The sequence below is a fragment of the Saimiri boliviensis genome, chromosome 13 (genome assembly GCF_048565385.1).
Source record: "Saimiri boliviensis isolate mSaiBol1 chromosome 13, mSaiBol1.pri, whole genome shotgun sequence".
Lineage (NCBI taxonomy): Eukaryota > Metazoa > Chordata > Mammalia > Primates > Cebidae > Saimiri > Saimiri boliviensis.
The window spans coordinates 106,780,860-106,786,985 of record NC_133461.1 but is presented as its reverse complement, the minus strand read 5'-3'; positions in this window follow the sequence as shown (position 1 = coordinate 106,786,985).

Genomic DNA, 6,126 nt, shown 5'->3' with positions numbered 1-6,126 from the left:
ATCACATGAGCTTAGGAGTTCAAGACCAGCCTGGGCAACATGGTGAAACTACTTTGCCTTTACCGAAAATACAAAAATTAGCCCAGTGTGGTGTGGTGCACGGGAACAGAAAACCAAATACTACATATTGTCATTTATAAATGTGAGCTAAACATTGGGTTGTACATTGTTTAGTTCTCACTTCTATGGAAACAACAGACACTGAAGATTCTTAGAGGGAGTGGGGAGGGTTGGGTGCAGGGCCTGAAAAACTACCTATTGGGAATGACGTTCACTGTGTGGATGATGAGATCATTCATACTCTAAGCCTCAGCATCACATAATACATCCATGGAACAAACCTGCACGTGCATCTTCTGTGTCTAAAATAAAAATTAAAAATTTTAAAAATGAACAAAGAGCTATGAGCAGGCATTTCTCAAAAGAGGAGATGCAAATGAACAACATATATATAAAAATTTCTCACCATCTCTAGTCATCACGGGAATGCAAATGAAAACTTCCGTGAACTGTCCCCTGACACCTGTTAGAATAGCTGCTATAGAAAAGATGGATGGCCGGGCTCGGTGGCTCAAACCTGTAATCCCAGCACTTTGGGAGGCCGAGGTGGGTGGATCACGAGGTCAAGAGATCGAGACCATCCTGGTCAACATGGTGAAACCCCGTATCTACTAAAAATACAAAAAGAATTAGCTGGGCATGGTGGTGCATGCCTGTAATCCTAGCTGCTCAGGAGGCTGAGGCAGAAGAATTGCCTGAGCCCAGGAGGCGGAGGTTGCAGTGAGCCAAGATCGCGCCATTGCACTCCAGCCTGGGTAACAAGAGCGAAACTCCATCTCAAAAAAAAAAAAAAAAAAAAAAAAAAAAAAGATGGATGATATCAAGTGCTGGTAAGGATGTGGAGAAAAGGGAACCTTTGTATACTGGCGGTGGGGATGTCAATTAGTATGGCCACCTTGGAAAACAACATGGAGTTTTCTCGAAAATTAATAATGAAAGTACCACTTTGTTCTAGTAATCCCACTTATATATATGAAGTATTTAAAATCAGTATATGAAAGAGATTATCTGCACTCCTATGTTCCTGTGAGCACTGTTCACGATAGTCAAGATATATGGAGAAAATATACAGGTGATCATCCATTCATGGATGGACGAATGCATGTTTTACATGTATATTATATATATTATATATACATTTATTAACATTTATATATATTACTATATCTGCACAATGGAATATCATTCAGTATTATACAAATATAATGATACAACCCTGTCATTTGTGACAATATTGATGGATCTCAAGGGCATGAAGGCACGTGAAAGAAGCCAAACACAGAATAACAAATATTGTATGATTTTACTTGTATTTGAAATAGAAAACAAACTCAGAAGCAGAGAGTAGACTGGAGGTTGCCAGGAGCTGCTGTGCAGGTAAATAAGTAGGTGTGATTATAGCACAGAGGTTTAGATATACCACACAAATAAGTTAAGGAGGTCGAATTTAAAGCATAGTGCTTATAGCTCTGAATACTGTGTTGCATGGTTATAATAAGAGGGTGAATTTTATGTTATTTGTTCTTACCTATAAAAATCATTATAATGGGAGGGAGAGCTTTGGGAGGTGAAGAATATGGTTGTCTTTTTTTTTAATTTTTGAAAAAAAAATAATTAAAAGAAAAGAATGAAGGAGAGGAAGAAAGAGGAAGAGGAAAAGGGAGAGAGAACAGAAGTGTTGCTTTATTGCCCAGGCTAGAATGCAGTTTAAAAATGGGTACTGAAAACCTCTTTTATACCAATAATTGTGCTTAATAATGGAGACAAGAAAAAATGAGGGAAGAAAATAACAAACAAGCAGCCAACCAGTATTTCATTTAAACCTGTAAGTAGGTGTGATGTGGTACTGATAAGAGTGTATATTTTGTGTATTTAAAGTGGAGAGTTGTATAAATGTTAATTGAGTTTACTTGTTTCAGATCTGAGTTCAAGTCCTGGATATCCTTGTTAATTTTCTGTCTCGTCGATCTGTCTAATATTGATGTCGAAGTGTCCCACTATTATTGTGTGGGAGTCTAATCTCTTTATAAGTCTTATGGATCTGGGTGCTCCTGTATTGGGTGCGTATATATTTAGGATCTTTAGCTCTTCTTGTTGCATTGATCCTTTTACCGTTATGTAATGTCCTTCTTTGCGTCTTTTGATCTTTGTTGCTTTAAAGTCTATTTTACCAGAGGTGAGAATTGCAACTCCTGCTTTTTATTTGTTTCTTTATTTTTGCTCTCCATTTGGGTGGGAAATCTTTCTCCATCCCTTTGTTTCAAGTCTTTCTGTACCTCTGCATGTGAGATGGGTCTGGATGCAGCAGACCGATGGGTTTTGGCTGTGTCTTTTGATTGGGGGATTTAGTCGATTTAAGGTTACGATTAGTAATAATATGTGTGAGTTTAATACTGCCATTTGATGTTAGCTGGCTGTTTTGCCCATTAGTTGATGTCAATTCTTCATTATGTTGATGCTCTTTACTTTTTGGTATTTTTTAGAAAGGCTGATACTGGTTGTTCCTTTCTATGTGTAGTGCTTCTTTCAGAAGCTCTTGTAAAGCAGGCCTTGTGGTGATGAAATCTCTGAGTACTTGCCTGTTCACAAAAGATTTTATTTTTTCTTCACTTACGAAGCTTCGTTTGGCAAGATATGAAATTCTGGGTTGAAAGTTCTTTTCTTTAAGGATGTTGAATATTGGCCCCCACTCTCTTCTGGCTTGTAGGGTTTCTGCTGAGAGATCTGCTGTGAGTCCGACAGGCTTCCCTTTGTGGGTAACCTGACCTTTCTCTGTGGCTGCCCTTAGTATTTTCTCCTTCATTTCAACCCTGGTGAATCTGATGATTATGTGCCTTGAGGTTGGTCTTCTTGAGGAATATCTTTGTGGTGTTCTCTGTATGATCTGGAGTTGAATATTGTCCTGCCTTGCTAGGTTGGGAAAGTTTTCCTGAATAATATCCTGAAGAGTATTTTCCAGCTTGAATTCATTCTCTTTGTCACATTCAGGTACACCTATCAAATGTAAATTAGGTCTTTCACATAGTCCCATATTTCTGGAGAGACTTTGCTCATTCCTTTTTATCCTTTTTTCTCTAATCTTGTCTTCTTGTTTTATTTCATTAAATTGGTCTTTGAACTTTGATATCCTTATGTTTATAATTCTGATGGTATGTTTATGTTTATAATTTTGATGGTAGTGATGCTTTCACAATGTATCCTTATCCTCAAACTCACTGAGATATATACATTAAATCGGTATAGCTTTTTATATGTAATCATATCGCAACAAAGTGTTTTTTAAGGAGGACTTGATTAAACAATTTATAAAGGAAGGGTAGATGTTCCTTTGCCGTTCCCGCATGCCTTTTTTCTCCCTGCTGTCTAGAATTCAGAAATAATAGGTGGGAATTTCGCAGCCAGATTAAGGCTGTTTCTAAAGTATAGTACAGCAGAGAGCCGGAAGGGCCCTGCATCCTTAGTGACATTGGAAAGTATCCGTACTAGCCCTGAATGATAGAACTACAGATTAACTTTAAGTGGAAAAAAAAATCAACTTCTGCCTTGTTTAAGCAACTTTGTTCAGGCATTAATTTTATAAACATATGGAGAATATATGCTCCTTATGAACAGGAACAATGTTTATGTCAAATGGTCCATGACGGGTGTTCAACAATGTGTGATAATGGTGATGATGATGGTGATGACGGTGATGATGATGGTGATGATCGTGATGAAGACAGTGGTGAAACAAAGTGGTTTAATAGCTGTGTATAGTTATTTTGTTGAAAGATTCTGCTACTAATAGTATTCAATATTTTTGTATGCTAGTACAGGTAAGGAAATTTACATTGTCTAATAAAAATTCTTGATCAACTTATAAAACAAAAATTTTGTAGTATGGGGCTAGGAATCTGCATTGCAAAAACAACTCTTTCAGTAGATGTTATGCACAGTAATTATTGAGAATCCCCTTATCTAGATTCAGCAGATCAGGACCTACATAGGTGCTATCAAGATTTAAGGAAGAAAATTTTTCTGACTATATCCATACCTCCAGTTAGCACAGATCAGAGATTTAAAACTCAAATCCAGACCTCCTGCTTCCATGTGCAGTGGCATTTCACTGTCCTGTTTTTCTCCACTTGATGAAGGGATTAGAGAATAAATGACCACATAATTCAACTCCCTCCTCAGCTCTGGGGAGTATAGACCTGTCCTGGGAAGCAGAAAGCTCAGACAGTAGAGAAGGAGGCAGACACACATTCACTAATCTGACATACAATGCAGCAGGCACAGTACCATAACAAAGCACTGTGGGCCTTCAGACCAGGAGCAAAGGGGCTGATTAATTCTTAATAGGGCTAGCAAAGTCAGGGAAGTGTTCACTAACAAAATGTCTAGTCATTAACTAAATCAAATGGTTTCCCAACATGGCCCAACTAATTGTAACTTAATATAAATGGTTGTTTGTTCATAAACCTTCATCTTTTGCCAAAACATTTGTAGCTTATGTTCCCATTTAACAAGGTTTTCTGGTCAAAACTGTGCGCCCACATCATTCTAATGAACTGAGTGTCCAATAAAACATGGACTCGTAGTCATCACATGAAGCTGATTTTGCATGCATAGTACATCTCTGTCTGTGAATATCCCTAATGAGGTACAGAAGGACACTTAGTATCCAAACAAAGACATTCCATTTGTGCTAGAGAGCCACAGACGGAAGTTTCCATTGCCTCCTGGAAATAAAGTCAAGGTTTCTTGTTTCTTCAGCCACGAGGATTGCTGTCCTTCTCTTTACCATTCCCTTTTTTCATGAGCCAAGCTCTACCAGATAACAAGATAAATTTCGTGTAAGCCTCGGTAAAAGTAGAGTGTCTGACACCTTGTGGTGCTATAATACTCCAAGCAAGAGCAAAATCACCTATGCCCAGAGAAGAGAGTCTCATCGGACATCTAGAAGACCTATTTATTGGCTGAGAGACCTGCAGCCTCATAGCCCATTAGTTCTGCATAGCAACTCACATGAAATGAAATCAGTGGTGTTTCAAGTGCTTGAAACCCTCTTTACGCTACCTCTACATGTGAGTTAATTAGGCCAGTTTACTACCAGTTGCTAGACCTCAAAAGCAAAACATCGAATGAACTACATGAGGCACCAGGGACTAATTCGTAAAAGACAGAGATATATGCCCTTTTAAACAGATAAATAAAAATTGCTGTGTTGAGAAAAGCCAGACAGCTTTATGATAACACGGGAAAGGAAGTCAGAATCCTATCAGATAAATTTAACAAGAACATTGAAATAACTGAAAACAAAAAGAAATTCTGGAGTTGAAAAATGCAATTGACATAGTTAAAATGTATTCAAGTCTTTTACCAGCAGAATTGATCAAGCAGAATAAATTAGTCCTCTTGAAGACAGGCTATTTGAAAGTACAAAGTCAAAGGAGACAAAAGAAAAAAAAAGAAAACACTTCCCAAGCAGAAGGAGTTATTCTCTACAGGCACCACAACTGTGAATGTGCTTCAGGTCACACCTGAAGGCAGTAAATCTCAGTCTTACCCAAGGCCCGCTACCTGCACTACATGCTTACTGCCGCTCGTCATTCGGGACCCCAGGGCTCTTTAGGCAGCAAGTGATGAATCCAGGCAGGCCAGGATATAGTGGAGCGCAATTGTATGTTATTTGCTTCTTTCTCTTGCTGGTTTTAGAGCCCATTTTAAAAAATTTATTTTTGTTTAAGATAGGGTGTCACTCTGTCACCCAGGCTGCAGTACAGTGGCACGGTCTCAGCTCACTGCAGCCTTGACCTCCTGGGCTCAAGCAGCCCTCCCCTTAGCCTCCAGAGTAGTTGGACCTACAGGCATGCACCACCACACACAGCCAATTTTTTCTGTATTTTCACTCTGTTGCCTAGGCTGCTTTCAAGCTCCTAAGCTCAAGTGATCTTCCCTCCTCAGCCTCCCAAAGTGCTGGGATTACAGACATGAGCCACCACACCTACCTGAAACTTCTCTTTGTCCTTGATTTCTGGGAGTTTGAGTATTAAATATCTTGAGGTAGTCTTATTTGGGTTAAAT